Genomic DNA, 26,668 nt, shown 5'->3' with positions numbered 1-26,668 from the left:
GGGACTGCTCTGAGGTCCTTCGTTTCGGCGGCTCGGGCCTGCGGCGGCCTGGAGAGGGGGAACTCTCCGGAGTAGGGGCTCTCACCGTGGTGGGAGATCCTTAGGCGCTACGAAGCGCCACGCTTAGTTTCTAGGCGGAGTTAAGCGTCATGGCCGGCTTTGGCGCGCTTTTCAAATAGCGTTTAAAAAACTTGGAGTAAACGAAAAAATTTATACGGCCGGACGTGACACTAAACGTGCACCTCAGAGATGATTTGCGAATGTACCTTTTGACAGGATATAGTTTCTAATGTGTACAGAGGAATTAGCGGCATTCAATTCGTTAATATGTGGTAGGATACAGGGTTACATACATATATAAATAAGCAGTAGTACAATAAAATACATAAGTATATTTATTATAACAGATTGAATAAGTATGCAATATTGATTAAATAGTATGGAATAGTATTGGATAAAATATTGAATAGATCGACGATTGTAACGCAGACGTGAGCAGATGCAAATCGTAGATTGAAATAATATCGAGAATGCAGAGTAATATATGGCTTATATCTATATTCAAAATTCAGAGTTCGGAATGTAACGTGAAATTGAGTTAGTATTGAATAATTAAATATAATGATTAAATATAATGAGTGTCCTTCGCGCTTTACTATTTAGGGATATGTAAACTGGCTTAAATACTCACAAGGTTAGACAATGTCTATTGTGCCTTGCTATGGTACACTTCGCTACTGTGTTCTTCTCTCTGAGTCTGAAGATCTGAGGAGCCTCGGTACCTCGGTCCGAAATGGCGGCTATGCTTCACCAAAATGGCGGCTATGTTTCGTTGTCTTCAGGACCTCGTAGTAATTGCTGGTTGATTGCTGGATTAGAGCTGATTGACTGGAACAACTTTCGGCAGATCACTGCCGTTCCGTGCCGGGTGCAGGGTTTATATACCGTAAAATGTGGCTCGCTCCTCCCATCGGGCGATGAGGCTAAGCCAATGGGAAGAGAGATATGCCGGGGAAGTACCGGAGACAATCTGTTCCTGGTAGAGATTGCGGCGGTTAAGTCCCGGAGAGATGGCTTCTTAGTAGCGATAGCGGTGCTTCTTTGGTGACTCATCGCTATGCGGCTTGCAACGGGCCTTGCAGGTTGCGACGTGTTTCAGCGTTGCATCATGCATTGCATTGTACTTCTGGAATGTAACGGTTCTCAACCGTCTTTCTAGAACCTTCTAGAATCTTTTAGATGTTTCTTGAGAGTAAAGCCGAGTTCACATAGGAAAGCGGGTTTCATACCTAATTACTACTTTACAAGCGATATATATATATTTAGGTATTATTCTCTAGAATATGTTGATTCTTTTTGCGTTTTGAAATAAAATGCATTACTTCGTAAATTTTGTTATGAATTAAAATAATTATGATGGACAGGTAAAATTTATCAATTTACATTTTTATTCCATAGTTATATGTAAATTGATGGGTAATTTGCGTCAGGAATGAATTTCTATGGATTTCTAATTTTTCTAATATTTTATACTTATAATTTAAAAATCACGATGGACGGTTAAAACTTATCAATTTACATTTACAGTCCATAGTTACATGTAAATTGATGGGTAATTCGCGTCAGGAACGAATTTCTAATTTTTCAAATATTTTATATCTATTATTCTCTAACCTGTATGTTTCCTAACAAATGATTCGGGAGCACCCTTGTTAATTATGCTTTTTATGACAGAAATGTTACTTAAAAGTGGGTTGTTATTCCCATTGTCATTTGTGAGAAAACATGTTTTAACTTATGAGCAATTATATGTAAGACTAAATATTTGTTAATACCGGTCTTTCATGTAGGTTAGCGATTGTCATGACTAACATGTTAAAAGATAAATTTTTGAAAAAGATTGAAATTTTAAAATTTGTCTGGACGTTACAAAATCTTGAAACTATCTTAGAAAAACATAAGAAAGTATTTAGAGAAGGTATAGGTAGAGTCAACGAGTATAAACATCGAATCGAGCTCGCCGATGATAAACCATTTAAACGTAAAACTTACTCAATACCAGAAATACATCGTGACAAAATCAAAGAATTAATAAACAAATGGGAAAAACAAGACATAGTAGCGAAAGCGGCGACGCAGTACGTAAGTCCCCTAGTAACAGTCGTAAAGAAATCCGGCGACATTAGATTATGCCTAGACGCGAGAGAATTGAACAAAAAAATGATCGGGGATTACACACAACCACCCACAATCGATCAAGTTTTTAATAAAATAGGAAATCGAAAATTTTTCTCGACATTAGATATCACACAGGCGTTCTGGCAAATCCCATTAGAGCGCGAAAGCCGTAAATTCACGGGATTCCTATTTCAAAACCAAACGTACGTATTTAAAAGAATGCCGTTCGGTTTAAAAACAGCGGGAGCATCATTCACTCGCGCAATGAATAAAGCTCTGAATGACGACACGGCAGATTATATGATCGTATTGTTATATCCCCCAAAGATATACAATAGATATAACTATTAAAAGTTAACTAATATTAAGAAATGGGTACTCGTATTGCATCCGCAATTACGACAGACACTGACCGCGTTAAAAAACGCATACGATGCGAGGTATACGCGGAATCAGAATTACGACAGACACTGACCGCGTTAAAAAGCGCATACGATGCGAGGTATACGCGAAATCAGAATTACGACAGATAATGACCGCGTTAAAAACGCATACAATGCGAGATATACGCGGAACAGAAATTGGTCAACGTGCAAGCAAAGCAGAAGGACTTTGAATCTGCTTCGCTTGCACCTAGATTCTCGACCGGGGAAACCTGTTGCCAGGCACCCCTTCCGATCGGGAAAAACTCCAAAAAACAACGATATAAAAAGAGAGTAGAGACGCGACAGCTCGCTCAGTCGCAGACACAAATAATCGCTCTAACCACGATCTCGCTAACCGCGCGCGCACTTAGCATCGACTCGCAGTTGTGCGCGATACGCGGAGTAATATAAAGTCAGTGCCGCACACTCGTAAAGCTTCAGTGTATTAATAGTGGAATAAAATAAAGACCAAGTAGTTGAAGTTGAATAAAGAACTTTAATACAAAAAGTGTAGTGCATTTCTTTCTACAAACACCCGACAAGTCCTGACGCCCCGGATTCCCATCCCAAATTGGCGCGACCCTTAAGTGTCTCTCCCGAGGCACACAACAATTTGGTGGCAGCGGTGGGATTGCGCCGAAGGACCGTCAGGAACTACTCGGAGGAAGACCTGAAAAATACAGCAGTATTAACAATCAGGCACGTTGAACATAATAATCGACGGGAAACGAACAAAACAGAAGCCGACGTATAAGCAGCAGCGTGCCGTACGTACAAGAAGACACACACACACACGGACAACGCATCAGCCGTCGGGAAGTAGGCCATCACCTAAGGACGCGACCTACGACAACACGGACAACGCATCGCACCGTACAACGACCCGCAGGATCACCTTACAGCACCGGACCGCCAGCCGTATCAACACTGCCGAGCGATGATCTGCAGCGTCAGCAAGCGAGCGATAGTAATATTAATGTAAGTCCGAATCAAACTTTTATACATACTGCATGAATGTCGGAGGAAAGCGAAACACCCCGACAAGCGATAGCGAATAAATCGTGGTTACATAGCGACTCAGCCGAACGATCAATCAAAGCACTACCGATAACCTTAGAAAACCTCGGAAAAGTGCGAATAAAATTAGAAGCATATTATTCAGGAGAGAGCGACTCCGAATCATATACTCACGGGAAAGCCGAACGCGAATTTCCGTTTAACGTTTTTGACGAAAGTTTATTTGAAAAAGGGGAAACCGACACCGGTAAAAAATTAAGAAAAGAAAGTAACGAACGCGTGAGACGAACTGCTAGCAACGGGTCACAACACGGGGAATCCTTGCTTACATCATACGATAGTAGTATTTTCGATCCGAGCGAGTATCAGGACATGCTGCGAACACCGCCTAACGGTGGCATGGATGTGTCCGAGGGTGCCATCGACCGCGAGATTGACCGTCTACACGGTACAATAGCTCGCAACAATACTCGACTGGTGGAAGCCGACGTACATGCACCACCCCCTAATAGCGAAATAGGAACAACTAACCCCCGCGATACCAGACGATACATAGATAGACGCATTGACGAAATCGAGGTGCGCGAAACTCCTAATTATAGGGAGGCCGGAATAGATAACCCTATGCTACGTGAGATAATGAGAGGCATGCGAGAACTACGTAGGGAAATGCTCACGGAAATAGACATATTACGCGAACAAATTCGTGATAATAGCACATACGCGGACGAACGAGGTCGAATCCGCCGGGACACACACACCCGCGAGAGGGAAACGCGAGACCCCGACAATGACGACAAAAAATATAACGTTGTGTACGGACGAACAGAGAGCGACGCTAGACATCGACAAGGCCCGCAGGAGCCTTTTTTATCGTTAAAAGAAGCACGGCAAATGATTCCGGAATTTGACGGGACGGCCCAACATAAATTACAGGAATTCCTAAGCACATGCACGTACGCCATGACAAACATACACCCTGCTAACGAAAGAGGATTGGTGGGAGCTATCCTATGCACGAAACTCAAAGGCAAAGCAATGTTAGATTTTCAAACGCGAGACATACAGACATACGACGAACTCAAGCGACAATTGGAATGTACATATCAGAGTAGGCGAAGTACTACGTATTTGCAGATAGAGTTCAATTCCTTAAAACAAAAGGCAAATGAAGGCGCGCAAGCTTTCGGAACGCGCGTCGATACCTTAGCTATGGAGCTATGAATCCATGACGGAGGGAGAAGATCACTCCCCCATTGCAAAGCGGATCATACTAAGTACTATACAAAAACAAGCCTTGCAAAATTTCCAAATAGGACTACGCGACGAGATACAACTTCTTATTCGTTCTCGAAATTACCAAATACTGCAGGAGGCAATAACGGCCGCAACCGCCGAAGAAAAAGTAAAGGGCACAACTACAACGCGATCTAGTAATTACACAAATCGAAACCGTTACGAGGGAGCGCCGTCGCGATCAACAAAGAATGCCGTACAATGTTATAAATGCGGAAAATCGGGGCACTTCGAGCGAGAATGCCGTAAGAGTAAATACGCGCTTCCGAAACCCGAGAAGTCAGATCGCGTAATCACAGCAGAAAAGTTTTGCAACCACTGTAAAAAACGTGGACACAGCCGTGAAGAATGCTGGACGATAAACGGACGGCCAAAAACGACATCAAATCGCGACAGAATGAATGAGGGAAAAAAAAAGCGTAATGTTAATCTAACCAAGAGCCGAAAGAAGCCGAAAACGAAAAAGGGTGATACGGATTCCGAGCAAAGCAGTAGCAGTTACGAACGCGACAGCAACGAGGGAGACTCGGAAGGAGAGACCCCGGCACGCGCCGTCGAGTATCGCGTATCACACCTACGACCCACACTACAAGAGAGCGCGGGTTTAGATTTAATTACACTACCGATGCGTGAAGCTAAGAATGGCGCAGTTAAAATGCTATTCGATTCAGGGGCAACTATTTCGTTAATAAAACTGAAACATCTAAAAGATGACGCATTAATTTATAAAGGAAAAATAACGCTCATTGGCATTACGGGACACAAAGCGCGAACAATAGGAAAGACGCCGGCGACAATTGACATAGGAGGTCGGAAAATAAAACACACAACATACGTCGTCAAAGACGATTTTCCCATGGAATACGAAGGAATTCTCGGGATAGATTTTTTGCGGAAACAGGGAGTTAACTGTAATTTCAAAAAACGGGAACTCACCATAGGAGATGCCGTGTTAAATTTGCAACCATACGAAAGGATCCGATTACAGCCGCGCAGCGAAACAATTATCCGAGCCGCCACAAATAAAAATAGCGCAGGAGTCGTAAGAGCCGAACAAACTGCACCCGGTGTGTATATAGGACGATGCCTCGTGCAGCCAGAAGATTACGTGTGTCCAGTCAGTGTCATAAATACAACCGACAAAGTTGTCGAGTTAAGAACGCCGCTAATAACTATAGACGAAATAGAGGGGGAAATGAAGCATGAAATAACCCTCATACGAAAAGAAATTCCGAAGTATTCGAGCAAAAGAAATCGGGAAGTATGACAATCATTACGGACGGACCATCTCAACGTAGAAGAACGACAGGCTATACACAGGATATGCGAAGACTATTGCGATTTATTTCTCTTGAATGGAGAACCACTGAGCTGCACCGCGACCGTGGAACATGAAATAACCACGCGCGCTGATTCAGCACCGGTCAACGTACGACCGTACCGCCTGCCGGAGAAGCATAAGGCGGAGGTAAATAAACTAAGTTAAAGAAATGCTAGATGCTGGCATTATCAGGTCAAGCGTTAGCCAATGCAACGCTCCACTGTTAGTAGTGCCGAAAAAAGCTGACGCATCCGGAAACCCAAGACTAAGGGTAGTTGTAGATTTTAGAAAGGTGAATGACCTTACAGTAGGCGACTCGTTTCCGCTACCAAACATCACAGACATTTTGGACCAGCTGGGAAACGCTAAATACTTTACAACGCTCGATTTAGCATCAGGTTACCACCAGATACCGATGGCTGAATACGATAAAAAGAAAACGGCTTTCTCAACTCCTTTTGGACATTATGAGTTCAACAGAATGCCATTTGGACTAAAGAATGCACCCGCGACCTTCCAACGACTAATGAATTCAGTACTGACTGGAATTCAAGGGCTCAAATGTCTCGTATATCTCGACGACATTGTCATATATGGATCAAGTTTAGAGGATCATAATAAAAGGCTCAGGGAAGTGCTACAGAGATTACGGACACACAACATGAAATTGCAGCCAGATAAATGTGAATTTTTACGAAAAGAAGTTATATACTTAGGACACATAATCTCGGAAAACGGTATATTACCGGACCCATCAAAATTAGAGGCGGTAAAAAATTTTCCGACGCCGCAAAAAGTTAAAGATGTACAGGCATTTATAGGACTCGCCGGTTATTATAGAAAGTTCATTCAGGATTTCTCAAAGATCGCAAAACCCCTGACTAGATTGACAAAAAAGGGCGAAACCTTCGGATGGAACAGCGAGCAACAAATTGCGTTCGATATTTTAAAAGATAAGTTAATAACGGCACCGATATTACAATATCCAGATTTTAATAAGGAATTTAATGTAACTACAGACGCGTCCGATTATGCAATCGGAGCCGTGCTCTCACAGGGGCCCATAGGCAATGACCGCCCTGTTGCTTACGCAAGCAGAGTGCTATCTCGCGCGGAGCAGAATTACAGCACAACGGAAAAAGAATTATTAGCAATTGTATGGGCCGTAAAACATTTTAGACCATACGTGTACGGGACCAAATTCAAAATCATTACGGATCATAAACCATTGGTATGGCTATTTAACGTGAATGACCCCGGCTCAAGGTTGATTCGCTGGAGATTAAAATTAAAAGAATACGATTACGAAATCATACATAAGGCCGGACGAGCAAACGCAAACGCTGATGCATTAAGTCGGAACGTAATCCGAAACGCTGACTCAAGCGAAAGGACGGAAGGTATATGCAAGATAGAAAAAGAAGAGGTAAACGATGCTAAGAATGAAAGGATGTACACCGAAGAGGAAAAACAACAGATACTATATGAATATCACGATGCGCCCATTGGAGGACATCAGGGAATAGAAAGAACAATTAAGAGAATTCGGTTAGATCATGATTGGCCGGGTTTAACAAAAGACGTCGAGAAATACATCGCCAAATGCGAGTCATGTCAAAAAAATAAATTGTCGCGAAAAAATAAAGCACCATTAATAATTACAGATACGCCTGATAAGCCATTTGAAAAATGTGCGTTGGACATTGTAGGGCCGCTAACAATAACTACGAATGGGAGTAAATATTTATTAACATTCCAAGACACCCTAACAAAATTTAGTAAGGCGATTCCAATACCGAACCAAGAAGCTGGCACAATCGCAAAGGAGTTCGTAACAAAAATAATCCTAGAACACGGGATACCGGAGAAAATTTTGACAGATCAAGGGACAAACTTTTTAAGTGAAATATTTAAGGACACATGTAAACTGTTAAAAATCAAAAAATTACAAACAACCGCGTATCACCCGGAAACAAATGGGGCACTCGAACGATCACATAGGACATTAGCAGAGTATCTTCGCCATTATGTTGACGCTGATCAAACAGACTGGGACGAATGGACACCTTATGCAATGTTTACTTATAATACGACCCCGCACAGTGCAACGGGGTACACGCCGTTTGAATTAATTTACGGACATCAGGCCAACCTACCGACGGCATTAACAAAACCACCGAGGGCCACATACAGCTACGACGATTACGCTCAAGAGCTTAGGGAAAGATTAAGGGCCACACAACAAATTGCGAAGGATCGCGTAAACGAAGAGAAAATCAAATCGAAAAAATATTATGATAAAGACGCGAAAGAAATAAAATTTAAAGTCGGTGATAAAGTACTTATATATGACGATACGCTATGACGCGGACGATCAAAGAAACTTGACGCCTTATGGGCAGGACCGTATACAATAATCGAAAAGAACTCCGACGTCAACTACACAATAAAGAAAGGAAGAAGAGCAATACGCATACACACAAACAGACTAAAATTATTTATCGAAAATTGAGACTTACCTATTCCGGTATCGCGAATCGGTCAAGGCTGGTCGTCCCCACCAAAACCACCACTTCACGCACTACTCGCGTATCGGTGCGCGTATCAAGGGTGACGTGCAAAGAATGCGGCTCACCCGCCCTCCGGGACACATTCGCCCACCGGAGCACCACATCGTACGCCCAGGTATACTCGTCCCCCGTTATTTCGGGCCCCACAACAGGGGCGCGGGCGCGACAGTAAGGACACAACAAATCGTCCAAATGCAAGATAAGCATGAATGTAAGGTACGCTATCGAGTAACGAAAACGACAGTATGGATCCCGTTACATCAAACACACACATGGTTGTACTCAACAGCTAAGGAAGAAAAAATAAATATAAAATGTGACGGATACACAGAAAAAATTTAGTAATAAAAAATACCGGCCGACTAACCTCACGAGGAAACTGTCAAATTAAAACGGAGGATATGACATTGGAGACAAAAAAGACGACTTACGTAACGAACATAGATACATATTTACCGAATTTTAATATTGCACCGTCACAAGACGAGGACATGAGAATACTCGACACATTAAATAATCTAACACAAAACAACGCAGAACTAATAGAATTACGAACGAAAATAAACAACATAGACAATGATTTACAGGATAATGAACAAAAGTTTTATACAAGAAAACAATTTATTTATCCCATGACCTCGAGCGGGTTAGTAATAATCATAATTATAATATTTATCATTGTCATTATAATTTGGAAAGTAAAAAATAGAAAAGACATTAAAAGAAGACCAAGAGTGACGATACTCGACGATGACTGGGATGTACCTAGATCTATATTAAAAAGGAGTAATAGTACGCGTTTTTAGGAAATAGGAAACGATTATAATTATATTGTGAACGGGATAAACATTTGTAAGCTTTAGTTGTAAGCGAAAAACTTCATGCCTTCGTTTTTCTTCTTTAACGGGGGAGGGATGTTATATCCCCCAAAGATATACAATAGATATAACTATTAAAAGTTAACTAATATTAAGAAATGGGTACTCGTATTGCATCCGCAATTACGACAGACACTGACCGCGTTAAAAAACGCATACGATGCGAGGTATACGCGGAATCAGAATTACGACAGATAATGACCGCGTTAAAAAGCGCATACGATGCGAGGTATACGCGAAATCAGAATTACGACAGATAATGACCGCGTTAAAAACGCATACAATGCGAGATATACGCGGAACAGAAATTGGTCAACGTGCAAGCAAAGCAGAAGGACTTTGAATCTGCTTCGCTTGCACCTAGATTGTCGACCGGGGAAACCTGTTGCCAGGCACCCCTTCCGATCGGGAAAACTCCAAAAAACAACGATATAAAAAGAGAGTAGAGACGCGACAGCTCGCTCAGTCGCAGACACAAATAATCGCTCTAACCACGATCTCGCTAACCGCGCGCGCACTTAGCATCGACTCGCAGTTGTGCGCGATACGCGGAGTAATATAAAGTCAGTGCCGCACACTCGTAAAGCTTCAGTGTATTGATAGTGAAATAAAATAAAGACCAAGTGGTTGAAGTTGAATAAAGAATTTTAATACAAAAAGTGTAGTGCATTTCTCTACAAACACCCGACAAGTCCTGACGCCCCGGATTCCCATCCCAATTTGGCGCGACCCTTAAGTGTCTCTCCCGAGGCACACAACAGTATACTTGGACGATATTTTAATCGCGTCAAATACAGAAGAAGAACACTTACGGCATATAGACAACGTGTTAAGTAAACTCGAAAAAGTAGGATTCACAATCAACAAAGAAAAAAGTGAATTTATGCGCACTGAAATAAAATTCTTAGGACACACCTTTGATGAAATTAACGCGAGCATAAACAACAAAACGCGATTATCGGTTAAAAACTTTCCACAACCGAAAAACAAAAAGGGAATACAAGCGTTCCTGGGACTCGTAAATTGGGATCGAAGATTTATTAAAAATCTTGCGAGACTTACAAAACCACTCAAAAATATGCTTAAAAAAAACGTAAAATTTTTGTGGGGAGAAAACGAACAACAAGCATTTAAAGAAATAAAAACAGCATTTGACGAAGCACCCACATTATATATAGTAAATAAAAAACTAGGATTCGGAATCGACGTAGACGCGTCAAAAACAGGATTAGGAGCTAGATTATACCAATACGACCATAAAAACACCAACGCGAAATACACAATAGCGTACGCAAGCCGAAGTCTTAAAGCAGCCGAACGTAATTATACGATCACCGAATTAGAATGCTTAGCATTAGTGTTTGCCCTTAAAAAATGGCATGTAATGCTCATGGGAAGAAAAATAAAAGTAAATACGGATCACAGGGCAATACAGTTCGTAGGATCATGCGCGACAGCAAGCAAAAGAATAGCACGTTGGATGTCATTTCTCATAGAATTTGACTTAGAAATAAATCATATTCCAGGAAAAGAAAATATAATGGCAGACACGCTATCAAGACAATTTGCAGATAACGCTAACCGAAATACACGAGAAATTGAATTCCAAATATGTTCAATACGCGAAACAGAAATAGAACACAATTCCAAAAAATGGATCAATATGATCAAAAATGCGCAAGACAATAACGCGGAATTACAAAATAAGATCGCACAATATAGTCTAATGAAATCGCCGGGATACATGGCCGTCACCACTGGAGAAGCTGTCCAGATCATAGAATGCATCCCTGTAGAAGTCACCGTACGTCCAACCAAAGAATGTTATAACGAGTTACCCGTAACCGTCAGAAACGCTTCTTACTTTCGTGAGAAAGTACCCAAATCAAGAATAGTCACAAAAATCGAGAACGAGCGAGAATGTTCTCAAGAATTACCAACGTTATACCGGATAGAGGACACTTGGGTACAGTTTACGCCAAAAGCACAAGACAGTTGTCACCTCAACAACTACGACCCATGGCATCTCTTACCTGGAATTATTTAACACCCGGACCATTAGCTGTCAGTGGAATCTATACGCAGCAAGACATAGAAAAATTGAGGGATCACATTATGTTTCCCGCAGAGAAACCGGCACTGCTCAACGTCGTCGCCCGTGGGCTCATCGGACATCCAGTTAACACCGATTCCGTCTCGTTATACAAACTACTAGACGAAGAATCGCTCAACAAAATCGTAGACAATACCGCGGCAAAAATATGGAAAGGATTCATGAGTTTTAGATCAGCCACGGCCGGTGTCGTTGGAGTATTTATGATCGTTCGTATTGCTAAATTGGCAATTGACACCATCATCCATGGATACGCACTACATACCGTATATGGATGTAGTCTACATCTAATAGGAGCATTATGGAACTCTCTAACTAATCTCTTGCTTCACCTCAGCCTCAAGAATATGAACGAAAAGGAAGAAAAGAACAAATATCCAGAAGACGCCACACCTCTCGCCACCATCTCAGACACACCCCCTGCACTGCCAAAAGAACCGCCAGTGATAAGTCAGCCACAACTTCAAGTTTATAACACCAGACGACCTGGAGAAATAGAATCCACAAATATCACTATCCCTCAGACGTATAACGACTTATAACAGCATCTCTATAGCCTAGAACAAAACCCTAAGTCAACGTCGGGTTTTATTCTCAAATAGGAGGTGTCACGTCCGGCCGTATAAATTTTTTCGTTTACTCCAAGTTCCTTAAACGCTATTTGAAAAGCGCGCCAAAGCCGGCCATAACGCTTAACTCCGCCTAGAAACTAAGCGTGGCGCTTCGTAGCGCCTAAGGATCTCCCACCACGGTGAGAGCCCCTACTCCGGAGAGTTCCCCCTCTCCAGGCCGCCGCAGGCCCGAGCCGCCGAAACGAAGGACCTCAGAGCAGTCCCGAATTTCGGCAGTTCTCTGCGCGACACCGAACAGTACAGTCGCACTTCTAAATTCTAACTCTAAGTCCAAATTCTAAATCCTAACTCTAATTCAAAAATTCTAATTCTAAGTATAATATCCTAACTCTAAAATCAAAATTCTAAGTCTAAGTCTAAATTCTAATTCTAAGTTCTAGTTTCGAATCCTGTACTACTATACGAATAAATCAGTGTATTCATGTGTGAAAACCAGTGTTCAGTACTCTTCAAAACTTCCACTCCCGTGATAAAACACGATAGCGCTTAAATCTGTCATACGGCGTTTGAATTCAGAACAATTCAAAACTGTGTCTGGAGCGGACCACCGCTCATCACAGTTAGAATTAACATTCTCAGCAATTGCCAAAATAAGGAACTGATAGTGAGGTCCGCCGCATATCAACCTTCCTTATTTGAGTAATTATTCAGAGGATGCATCAAATTCAATATGCCTAAGACCCGACGCGCAGGAAGAAAGAATCAATTACGAAAACTAAACCGACTTTATCGTGAATCAGCGACCGAGGAATATTCTCAATTCCTCGGAGTGAAATATCAGGCCGATCCTGAATACGAGAACATTTTTAACATTAAAAATAATAACAACGACGAACTCCTACCGTGGAGGTGCATACCAATAACTTTCCGACCACGACGCCTGCCGCCGCCAAACATCCCAGTAAACGACCCTCGCCGCACGCACTACCTCCAAGTACGAGCCGACACAATCAAGAAAGTGCTACTAAAGGTAAGTGAAATTCACGTTAACCTAAGGAATCGCGCGTGTTAGTAAATTCAGAGACGCTTCTACCACGTGGAAGAGAACATTCTAGAAAAATCTCCGACGCATTTTTCCTCTTTTCCATCGTCACTGCGGAAGCTATAAAAAAAGGGTCGGGCTATAAAACTAGGGTCGACCACCACACGCGGTGCAACCCTCGGAATTCTAACACGGAAAAACGCAAATAGTTCAATCTCTTAAAAATCTTTGTGTCTCAAGAAATAACTTCGTAAATCCGTACAACAAAGTAGTCATTTAAACAATAATCAATTGAGAACACTCGATTTACCGACGTTACCGACAATATACCGACATACGTTCTTTCACCGACGTTACCGACAATATACCGACATACGTTCTTTTACCGACATTACCGACAATTTACCGACATACGTTCTTTTACCGACATTACCGACGATATACCGACATACGTTCTTATACCGACATTACCAACAATATACCGACGTACGTTCTTTTACCAACTGGTTATCGACACCTTACTGGCACCTTACCAGTGTTTTACTGAGCAATTACCAACGGTTTTACCGACGACTACTGACTTCTCGATTACTGCCGGGTTCACCGAAGATCTACGAGCGAATGACGCATTATCAATTCGATTACGCAACAAGCACAAATGTGCCCACTCACCCTTAGAGGTATAACCCCTCCTCCAGAAGTTAATCTCTTTGTACCGTTTGAACCCTTATTCTATTGCCAAATTGGTATCGGGTACATCCACTTCGAGACTAAGGCAGCCCTCTGCATTTCATGCTACTCCACCTTACCTAGAGTCTCGAAACTACTTTGGACAAAGATTCGGAAGCATACTTTAATCATAGGCGGAACACCCACTGGAATAAATTGCGGGGTCTGCAACTTCCGACTTACCCTCACGCGAATTGGTGATTTGTGCGAGCTTTGCCAGTCTACGTACGAAGATTACTTACGCAACCCCAACGACGTTTCGCATAGAGCAATCGACGAAGCTATCTTTATTACAGTAGAGTCACAGGTAGGTCCCACGCAATAATCCGATCACCTCAGTTCCAGCGCGAATAACCTCAGATCGCGGGTATCCCCGGGGAAGAATCGCATAGATTCGCGTACCCGTAATAGCGATCGTGTCTCGTGAAAAAAGCCGAGCTCTGCATTCAAATTTTCGCAGCCGCGACCCCACGAGACGTAACAAAATTTGGTGACAGCGGTGGGATACGAGTTAATATTTGCGATGGAAACACGAAGGAAGTCAGGTACGAAAAAGCTCACTGAAGTAGAAATAGACGAACTTCGCGCTCAATTGCATGCCAAGGAAGCACGGTTACGCGAACAATCCGAGATGCTTCAACAGCAGAAAGAAACGTTCGAACGCGAAAAACGGGCTTCGGAAGAAGACCTCGAAATCATCCGCAGTAACCTCGTGAGTAAGGAAACGGAAGTGGAAAAACGTTTGAACTCCATCACAATGGTAGCAACCAAAAAACCCGACTTAAGCGATCATATGCTCCAAGAAATCGAACGATTACGCCAGGAGATAAACTCCATGCGCGGGAACAATACGATACCTACGCAATATATTCCCAGCACCGCGGGACGCTTTTTCGACGAACAGGCGTCTCCCGCATTCCAACACGGAACCAATTATGATAGTCCAAGGGTGTCTTTCAGGGAAGCACTTGAGACTATCCCGCCATTCGACGGTCGAAATATCTTCTTCTCTCAATTCATACGAGCATGTAGACGCGCTAAAGAAATATTCCCACCATCGTCCGAGCGAAACCTAACCCGCCTACTTCTTACTAAGTTACGCGGGCGAGCTATATGCGCCGTAGAAGACGAAGAGTGCGAAACGATAACTCAACTTGCCGACCTCCTGAATGGAGCCTTCGGATCCCCGAAAACCATCGATCAGTATCGCGGGGAGCTAAGCACAATTTACCTTAAACCAAACGAGCATATCCTTGATTTCATAAGCCGCGTAAAAGACTTGCGATCTTCTATAACAGACGCGGAACGCCGAGCGCAAGGAATGCTATCCGCCGGATCAGTAAACGAAATCGACGCCTTAACAGCACGATCTTTCTGCGAGGGCTTGCCACTCGCCTATTGGATACAATTGAGACAAGAACACTATCGCGACCCGTTTCAAGAATTTTATATATGATGCTGATTACTTAAATACTCATAATACTTTTTATATTTTTACTTAATTAACTAATAAAATAAATTCTAAGAGATAGATTAAATGATTTTATTCTAAGGCAATTTAAATTGCATAAATATTGTACTATATTAATAGTTTTATTTTTCAGCTGTGAAACCTAAACTGGTATCAATAAAATTAATTAAGTCTCCCCAGACTTCTGTTATAACTGCTACAACAAACTCGACACAGTTCCTTGCGACCGGCAGCGGATCGCAGTCCAGACGAAGCATTTGACGGTTCAGAGAGGCCAGCCACAGAAACAACATCCCAGGACGTAGCCAACAGCAACGTAGCAGCACAGCAGCAGGAACATCTGTAAATATGTAAATACACAATAAAAGTTAGAATAAGTAGGTTAGTTAACAATTCGGGTGATAATTTGCAAGTAAATATATAAGCGCGATTAAATTTCACCAATTTGCGTTTAAGAAAGTTAAATAAATGTAAATCCAGTAGGAAAAACAAATTAACAATCATTTGTTGCATAAAAGACAAAATATCAACAAATCATTATTTAAACAATAAATTTACAACTAATTGAATGCAATAAACGCAAATTGATGGAAGATAATGTTTAAATTTAATTTCATTATAATTAATAACAAAATCATTTATTTATATAAAGGGAATGCGGAGATTCTCAATTTTCAGTTATTTTATTAGCAAAAATGCAAATGTAAACGAGAAACTCAATTTTAAGTTAGGTTTACAATTTTCAGTTTAAAACCATTAAATACTTGCAAATACGAAATATTAACCTAGAATTATCGTTCATATGCAAATGCAACATAAAGTACAATAAAAATCACTAAGCAATAAGCGCCGCATGATAGTAATCGTTATTATGCAAATCAGACTTAAACTTAGGCTGATATAATTAAGTTCTAAGGCTGGTGATCATTCTAGTGAATTTTTTAGTGATAAATTAGAAATTGAATAAAACATATGATGTAGCAATAAGTTTAGTTAAAATATATAGCAGGTAATCTTGTATCGCCAGTGATAAATAAAATTAAAAAAAAAAAAAAATTAAATAATAACTGTGAGACGACCCAACTGGCTTAAATTTATTATTATTATTAATTCGATGTTATATACAATAAAAGACAACGTTTCGACCTTAAGTTTAGGTCCTTATCAAGTCTAAAATTAAAAATAATACCAATAAATGTATATACAAGAATTTCAATTTTAAAAAGCAAAGCGTAAACCAAAATTGTAATAACAATATTAAAACGTACTTTACGAAATCTTTAATACAAAATAAAATTGAGTTTTTACATTATACACATTTCTATATAAGTACTGTGTCAAGTAAACGTTCCGTATGGATGGTGAAAGCGAACTAAGTTAAACAGCCTTAATTATTCTATCATAGATAGAGTTCAAATTCTCTGTGTCTTTCTGTAGGTTGATCATGTTACATTTTTTTATAAAAAACATTTCAGCAATCTCTCTTTTCCTAGTGTTTGTTTCTCGATGTAATATATTTAAGGTTGTCCATTTAAAGTCATGCAAAAAATCATTTCTATGTTTGCTTATAACATTCTGGTTGCTGACATGCATTTTTATATTATTCATATGCTCTTTTATCCGAGTATTAAGGTGTCTTTTAGTTTGTCCAATGTATGTAGCGTCACAGTCGTTGCAGTCAACCTTATAAACTATCTCGGTCATATCAGCTTTAGATAATTTGTCTTTTCCGCGTTTAATAAAAGTATCTAGTTTTTTTGGAATCGTATAAATAACACTTAAGCCTGTTTTCTTAATAGATCTCTCAATAGTTTCGCTTAGGTTCTTAACATACGGCATTAAAATACAAGACGAAATATCAAATACATTATTTTTGTTAACAACGTTATGAGAATTTCTTAAAAAACATGTTCTTTTATACATATAACGCTCGATGACCGTCCTAGGAAAACAATTATTCGACAAGATTTTTTTAACCATCTGTAAGTTCTCATTATGGAACCGTTTATCCGATAACAATATAGCGTAATCGACTAAGTTGTTAATGGTGTTAACTTTGTATTTAAACGGATTATTAGAATAGTAATTTAAATATCTACCAGAGAAGGTGGGTTTCTGGTACCAATTAGTCAATAGTTTACCATTGTTTCTAAAAACCATTGTATCCAGAAAGTTAATCTTGTTATTAATTTCTGTTTCATACGTAAATTGTAAACGGTGATGGTAATTATTAAACGTAGTCAAAATAGTATTGATTTTATTGCGTGGCACTACTGCAAAAATATCATCAACATACCTATAATAAACCAAAATGTCAAATTGTAAAGAGCTTAAACACTCTGTCTCAAGATCAACCATAACTAAGTCTGCTAAAATAGGGGAAAGAAGAGATCCCATTGGAGTACCATGTATCTGTTCATAAAATTGATCGTTGATACGAAAACTAGTAGATTCTAATAGAACGTCGATTCCATATAAAAATTGTGCCAAACTAAAGTTTGTGTTACATGAAATATCCCTCCAGCGTTTTTCAATAGATTTTAAAACTAATTCCTTAGGAATGTTTGTGAATAAAGATGTGACGTCAAGTGCAATTAACATTTCACTATCCTCAATACTCACATTCTTGATTTTATTCGAGAACGTCCAACCATCTTTAATATGTGAGGTAGGTTTTGTAACTGATCGTTCCAATATATCATGTAAAAAACGCGCTATACTGTAAACCGGACTCCCAAGTGACGAACAATTATACGTATGCTTGCTTTTTGTATATTGCTTTTTAAAATTGAAATTCTTGTATATACATTTATTAGTATTATTTTTAATTTTAGACTTGATAAGGACCTAAACTTAAGGTCGAAACGTCGTCTTTTATTGTATATGACATCGAATTAATAATAATAATAAATTTAAGCCAGTTGGGTCGTCTCACAGTTATTATTTAAGTTTAGTTAAAGTTTGATACTTTTATGATCACACAAAGCATAATGTAAATGCTGTTAATGCTAAAATTATTTTATTTATTATTATCATTTTTATTTTTTACCTATTATTATTAGGATTTTATTTATTTGGAATAAATAAGATACCAAGATTGATTGGTTGATAAGTCTGACTAGCATAATATTATTTGAATTAAGTAAATAATATTAAATGTATGATTAGTTTTTTTTGACAATTTTATGTGACTAAAATATTTATTTATGTTTAACAATGTCTAGATTGACATTTTGTTATTTTTATTCTAAAATATTTCTTAGTTAGTTATTGCGTAATGGAAACATTATAATTTTATGTTATATGAGTTAATTTTACAATAAGAATGATTTCAATCATAAAATAAGATAAAAGGAACTCTTTATGAGTCGTGCGATAATCCGAAAATCGAAAACGAGAACTCTTTGCGAACATAGTCTACACTGTCGCGTTCCGATAGGCCGGAGGCCCGATGGCGGGGCGACGCGTTGTGATTGGCCGGCGAGTCAATAGCGGGGAGAAGCGCGTTCGAGACCGGGTATAAAGCCCGCGGCGCAAGGAGAAGCGAGGCTTTTCTTTCAAGATTCGAAAAAATTAGTTACAGCAGCTTTTCGCTAGCCACACTAAAACCGGGAGTTTCAGTTAGTTGCGCAACGTTACGTGAAATAAGCGAGTACCGAACAATCGCGGAAGTTAATGTTAGCGGACTACTGTGCGGGAAAAATATATTTGTACCTGATAGCGTTATCCCTAAACGGAGAATAAAACAATTTCGTAAAGTAAAATTATCGGCTTGGTGTACTTACTTGCATCTACATCTCCCATGACTATCCTTTCCGGGTAATTTGAAGTTGACGGTGATCCAACGGCGAAGTCCACAGCATCTCACGATGACCTGGAACAAAAGGAAATAATTAATATAGTCGAAACCCATTGTGTCGTGACGACGAAGCGTTGCGTCATTCATCAGGTGGTAACCTGATACGGCGGCCATCTTAGCAGTCCTTTGAGCGGCAAGCTGACAAAGCAGCAACGGAAATCCACGCATCCTGGCGAGCTGAAACAAAGAGAAGGGGTCAATCGGCAAACTACCTTGACACTTATTTAGGTCAAAGTGTCTGGCGACCATTATCAAGGCGAAAGCGGTGCGTTCTGTACCGGTAAGTCAAATATCTATATTTGTTCGGTCACATCCTAACCACAACTGCGTCTTTGGATTCTGTACTGAATAAAATAAGTTCTTCTACAATTCAACCTCAGACTATAATCCATGAGAGTCCTGTTACAATTCCTGTAACAAGCTCTATGCAGTACACACCTACAATTTTGTCTTCACTGGACTCTTCAATTGTGGATGCTTTACTAAAGCAGGTCTTTTTAAAATTCAGCCTCAGATTAAAATCCATGAGAGTTCTTCTGTTATGATTCCTGTAACAAGCTCTATGCAGCACACGCCTACAATTGTGTCTTCATTGGACTCTTCAATTATAGACTCAGATAATGAAAAAGAAAATACTTCTGGTGTCAATAATGATGGCTATTTTATTTGGGACTATAAAACCATAATGTTGTTTTTCAGAGTATGAACAGCATGAAAAAAATTCCAGAAAAGAAAATATCAAAGTAAAGAGGCCATGTTTCAAGCGATAGCAGAATCCTTCCAAGAAAGAGGTTATGTGAATGCTACTAAAAATCACATGAAAAATAAATTTAAATTATTGAAGAAGAAATGGGATAAACATATCAAACAGACCATTTTTTTTTGTTACTCTGGGGAAACCTCATGGTACCACTCACCTCCCTCTCGTTGTCCGCCACCTTGTCGTGGTGAGAGGGCTCACCCCTCGCAAGAGGATACTCTTGCGAGGGGTGCCAAGAGCGGACCGTACCTCCTGTAGGGAGGTACACCGGCCCTCCGGTATAGGAGGGCACCCTCAGGGACTCTGCAGGGGGGTCATGTTCCGAGGCTGCCGGGCCGCAGGACCGTCGAGGCTGTCCTTCCCTGCCTGGACCAGTGGCTCAGCAGGGAACATGGGAGGGTCACTTACAGGATGACCCAGATGCTCACCGGACACGGATGCTTCGGTGAGTATCTGGGTCGCATAGGGAGGGAAAAGTCGGCGGTCTGCCACCACTGCGGCCATCCAAGGGATGACGCCCAGCACACCCTCGCGGACTGTCCCGCGTGGGTGTGCGAAAGGGCTGACCTGATGGCCGCGGTGGGGCGTGACTTGTCACTGCCGACAGTAGTGTCGGCTATAGTGGGGGCTTGTGTCATAGTTATGTGATAGGGATAATATTTAAGGTTCTTTATAATCCTCCTAATTGTTGATCTTGGAATACATAGTTTCCTCGCCAAAATCCGCTGACTTACATGAGGATTAAGATGAATTGCTGCCAGGAGCATGACCACACGATTGTCGTTTTCATCATACACATGATCTTTCCTTTTACGTTTGAGATGATCTTCACGAGCTCTTTGTTCGAGGTTTCGGATTAAAGCAGGATTGGGGTATCCTTCCCTTTCAGGATACCGATCTTGATAAACTCGCGAAGCTTCGTGATAATTTAAATGATTTCTCCAAGAATGAGAATAATATCAATGATCTCCGAGGGTGAAAAGTCTGGTATTATTTTTTCCGTAGTTGTAAAATCCTTGAACGATAATAAAGGGATACAATTGATAATTTGTATACAAATTTTTCTTTTAGTAAATATAATAACCATATGTGCATTATTATCGTATCCTTCTATGTCCCTGTAAGATTATTACGATCTGCTGATCTGACGTCGCTCGACTTTTTCTTATGGGGATACCTGAAAAATGTCGCGTACGAGCAAACGCTTACAACGAGAGAAAATATGATAGAAAGGATACGAGAAGCTTGCAGAAGGATAACGCACGATATGTTACTCAAGACAGTAAGACATTTCCAAGATAGGTTGGCATTATATATCCAAGCCAATGGAGACAACTTCGAACAATTGATTCGATAAATTTTTTTTGACTGGATCATTCTCGATTTTGCCTTCGATGGCAGGATTCTTTTTGATCTTACTTTAGTTGACAGAACCATCAACGATCTTGCTTTGACTGGCTGGATCATGTTTGTATCTTGCCTTGACTGGCTGGATCCGTGTTTGTATCTTGCCTTGACTGGCTGGATCGTGTTCATATCTTGCCTTTACTAGATGGATCGTGTTCGTATCTTGCCTTGACTGGCTGGATCGTGTTCGTATCTTGCTTTTATTGGATGGATCGTGTCCAGATCTTGCCTTGACTGGCTGGATCGTGTTCGTATCTTGCCTTTATTGGATGGATCGTGTCCAGATCTTGCCTTGACTGGCTGGATCGTGTTCGTATCTTGCCTTTACTGGATGGATCGTGTCCAGATCTTGCCTTGACTGGCAGGATCCGTGTTCGTATCTTGCCTTGACTGGCTGGATCGTGTTCGTATCTTGCCTTGACTGGCTGGATCCGTATTCGTATCTTGCCTTGACTGGTTGGATCGTGTTCGTATCTTGCCTTTACTGGATGGATCGTGTTTGTATCATGTTTTGACTGGCTGGATCGTGTCCGGATCTTGTCTTGACTAGCTGGATCATGCTTGGACTTTACCCTGATTGGTCGAAGCATGTAAAATAAGACTATCGGAAAATTAATATTTTAAGAAATATATATATATATATATATAAATAATATATATATATAATATATATATATAATATATTTTATATTTTTATCAAAATGTAGTAACTTTCGAGCTTTATAACTCGAAAAGTACGCAATGGAAAAACATTTGATTATAGTGTTTTAGAAAGCTCTCGAGGTCAGCTACAAGAATATGTAATAAAAAATAGGGAGTGTCATTTAAAAAAATTGAGGTGACCTTCGCGTGATCTTCAAATGAATATCCAAAGTCAAATCAATGGCACCATCTTATAGTCCCTTCGAAACTATACAACACATTGCAACGTCTTTTCCTGTGCCGAAACGCCAAGTTCGGACAGGGGAGCGTTCAATTTAAAGATTCTCCAAGTTTAACTAATAAAACGGTAAAAATCGGTATCAGAAGAGTTAATTCTACGCCCTTAGGGGCGTTCATTAACTCACGGTAAAGTTGGGCGCCAGGCGCGTGTGAACGCGCCACGATAATACTGTGAACGGTACTTAACGTTACTTCTCCAAAAGTCATACAGAGTCGCGGGTCTATAGAAGTGATGGGTCTATGGTTGAGAGAGAGGTATAGAGAGACATACACGTGGTGTTAGAATTTGACAGATATATATATTTGACACTTAGGATTTACAATTTGACATCGGATACATACAATTGGATAATAAAATTATGTAACAAACAGTAATAGATAAACTAGCGGTATTGAAACGAAAAATCTAATATCATAAGATCGGCGAATATCGGTATTTTCGGAATTGACTTATAAAATTAGTATTAATTATACACGGTGAAACATTCTATATAATTTCGCGACAATAATATACAAACGGAATAACAAATACAAAATCGGTAAACGTTATGATGGTCTAACTTATTTTCGCGGGCACGCGGAATAGACAGAGGTCACAATACGTTATTCCGAGACACGGCACGGTATGAAAAAAACAAGATAACAACTAGATGACGGAAATTTCGTGATTCTCTTGCACGACTCTCTCGCCGAGTCGAGAACAATGAAATAGTTAACAAACTCGCGGAGACGGCTACACGCAAATTCCGAAAATCTAATAATCGAGCCTATAAAAACGTGACTCTGAATATTTCGGTAACCCGAATTTACAATAATTATTTTCGAGACGATAGACTGTCGGCGGCACTTTTCGGAGAGGGCTCTCTTCGCGAAACGCAAAGTCGGCTGGCCCCGCGATACGATACTCCGAAAAACGAAAAGAAAGAGTCCGCTCTCTCACACACAAAACGATACGAAAAATGAGAGAGTACTCACGGTAATTACGGTACACGATCGATATCTACGGTACCAACCAACACGTATCTACGACTACTCGAGAGGCAGCTTACAGTTTCTGGCGGTGAAGTCGAGTCCTTGGGTCGCACTTTTGGAGTCCTGGAGGCACCCTCTCTAGTCTACGGCACACCGAACAGTGGAGAGCCGGGCCTCGCGCGTCTCGATACCTTCTTTTTCGCGCCGATCTTTTGCGCATCCCTCGATGATAGGGTCGATGGCGGGGGCCCTAAGGTCTCCCCCCGCCTCCCCCTTTAGCTGAGGTAATTCTCCCGCCGGGAGCGGAACGCTGTTCGACAAGATTTTCCTCCGGGTTTCTTCCCGCGGCATCTCTCCTTCGGGAACAAACGGGGGCTGGCCGGGCCCTCCGTAGTCCCCCTTCAGGATCGGCCCTGTGGTTTACTTGGCTCCCGGAGTCCTCTCGGTATCTATAATATTTCAACGCCTAGATTCTGCGCGAGATATATCAAATTAAATTACGAATACTTGATACTTAACTGCGCGAGGTCCCGCGCTCTCTCTCTCCTACGCTCGCTCCATCCTCCTTTCGCGCTGCGGTATTCCGGCATCCTCCCTCTCTCTCTTGCTTAACATGTCTCTCTCCGGCCGCTCTCTCGAGCCGTCCTTGTCGCTCTACCTACGAATCGCGTCGCACGCGCATCGACAGGCCGATGCTGCGTGCAACGGCGATTCTCGCAAAAAATACGGTAATACGAAATACGAAAAACGACGGATCGCACCCTCCCCGAAGTGAGGGGCGCTCCAGGTCTCCGCGGCCTACCCGATCGGGTTTTTTCGCCCTTGTGACGGCGCTCCAAAAGCGTCACGTCACAACATGTCTGAACCATTTTTCGATATTTCGCTTAGTTTACGAGAAAATTGATCGTATTTTTTAAAATGGCTCACCCTGTATATATACTTATACATAATTTGCGAACCACCGCAAATGGGCAAATAGAGCGTGTTAAACTGAATAGAAAAGTCCTGTATCATTTTGCGATATTCGCAATAATTATTGAGTTATTAAGGGTCGACAGGCGACATGGTAGAGACGCCTATCGGCCGGCCGGGAATTAGAGATTCTTATATTCCAGATATTAGCGAAACTACTGAATGAATCTTATTAAATTTATGATATTCTTAATCAGTAAGCTCAAATGCAGTCCGCCAAAGAGTTATTTATTGAAAAAAAGATGAAAATAAAATTTATAATATAACTTGGGGGAATGCGCAGCTAGTAACGGGTAAGGTTGGGTTAGCCAGGAGTCCGTATTTTATTTATTATAAATTTTTCAGAGCAAAAATGCAAAATCCGACTCTTTGGCGGACTACTTTATTATATCAAGAATATATTAAAAAAAAAAAAACCAAAGTTATGTCACTTATTTTATGAAATATCTGGACGATAAGATTCTCACTAGATTCATAAGGAGCAGGGGAAATTTCTGTGGTAACATGCTGACTGCTTGACAAGGAGAGAGCATCATTCCATCTTTGTCTCTCTTACATCGCATATGTAGTAGCGTCCATGTAGGTACAAACACTAATACGTGAGCACACGGATGCAAATATTGAGAGATAATGTCAGCAAAAAGGCTATCATATTATTTTTATTTTTTTGTATATGTATGCATATGTAAATAAAGAACAAAAATAAAAACTATTTTAAATAATAAGAATCTATTTGTGTGTGTGTGTGTGTGTAATTAAAAATTAATAAAAAAATTAAAAAATCAATTTATATACCATATATTTTTTTTATATCATATAAAAAAATCTTAGAAATGTACTTAAATTTTTCGTAGATCCTCGATTTTCGATCCTTTTTTTCATTGCTTCTAAACATTCAGCTAAAAGAGCAGTTGAGACTATTCCAATAAAAAATATTTCATCTTATTTTTTGCAAATAATATAATATATTTTTTATTTAGGAGTCCAAAAATATATGTTACGCATAAGTTATTTATAATTTTCGTTCAAATTAAGAGAATATTGTATTGAATATATTGTAATGCATATACACATTAATTTTCATTAATTTACTTGTTTAACAAAAACATGGTTTTTTGATAATAATTTAAAATTATTTCTGCTCAGTGATTTTTAAATAGCCGCAGTATATTGACGGTGCAAAGGTAGCATAATCAATTGTTTTTTAAATGAAAACTGGAATGAAGGAATTGATTAAAGCTGTTTTAATTTGTAGATTTAAAATTTAAATTTTAAGTTAAAATTCTTAAAAGAAATTATGGGACGAGACGACCCTATTAAATTTAATATAATTTTTTTATTTAAGGAAATAAATTTTATTTTAATGATTATATTTTATTGGGAGGATAATTAAATAAAATGAACTTTAATTTAAAGATAATTTTAACATTAATTAATGAAATTTTTATAAAGGATTGATTATTAAATTAAGAAAAAAAATTTTTTTTTATAATAATTATTATAAAAATTAATTACCTTAGGGATAACAGCGTAAGATTTTTAGAAAGATCATATTAATAAAAATGATTGCGACCTCGATGTTGAATTAAAATAAAAATTAAATAAAGAAGTTTAATATTTTAGTCTGTTCGACTAATAGAATTTTACATGATTTGAGTTCAGATCGGTGTAAGCCAGATCGGTTTCTATCTATAATAAAATTAAGAAAATTTTGTACAAAAGGACTTTTTTTTAAATTATATTTTTTTTAATGAATAAATTTAATTGATCAAATATATGTAAATAAATAAAATTACTTTGGCAAAATTTAAGTGTATTAAATTTAGAATTTTAATAATGTATAATAGAAAAAAGTTATACAAGTAATAATTTGTCAAAATTTAAGATTATATTTTTATAGTGCGTTAAATATATTAAGATTGTTAATTTTGTTATTAATTATATTAGTTGGGGTAGCTTTTTTAACTTTATTGGAACGAAAAATTTTAAGATATGTACAAATTCGTAAAGAACCTAATAAGGTGGGATTTATAGGATTATTTCAACCTTTAAGTGATGCTATTAAATTACTTAATAAAGAATTATTTTATGTATATAAATCTAATTATAATTTTTTTATTTATGTCCTATAATTAGATTTGTTT

At 39.6% G+C, this 26,668-nt stretch overlaps 1 long non-coding RNA gene across 1 annotated transcript; it reads right to left on the bottom strand.

Annotated features, from left to right (window-relative positions):
* Positions 1–15,734: 15,734 nt before the first annotated feature.
* Positions 15,735–24,535, bottom strand: LOC114936673 (uncharacterized). The gene is made up of 3 exons (XR_003820762.2): positions 23,630–24,535; positions 19,398–19,486; positions 15,735–15,952 (listed from the first exon to the last, which is right to left on the bottom strand). It is a non-coding gene; the product is annotated as an uncharacterized LOC114936673 (long non-coding RNA).
* Between the last annotated feature and the right edge of the window lie 2,133 nt (positions 24,536–26,668).

The sequence above is a fragment of the Nylanderia fulva genome, unplaced genomic scaffold (assembly GCF_048542155.1).
Source record: "Nylanderia fulva isolate GAGA-0341 unplaced genomic scaffold, ASM4854215v1 Scaffold231, whole genome shotgun sequence".
Lineage (NCBI taxonomy): Eukaryota > Metazoa > Arthropoda > Insecta > Hymenoptera > Formicidae > Nylanderia > Nylanderia fulva.
Note: the sequence above shows the minus strand (reverse complement) of the source record. Positions and strands in the feature narration are given on the sequence as shown.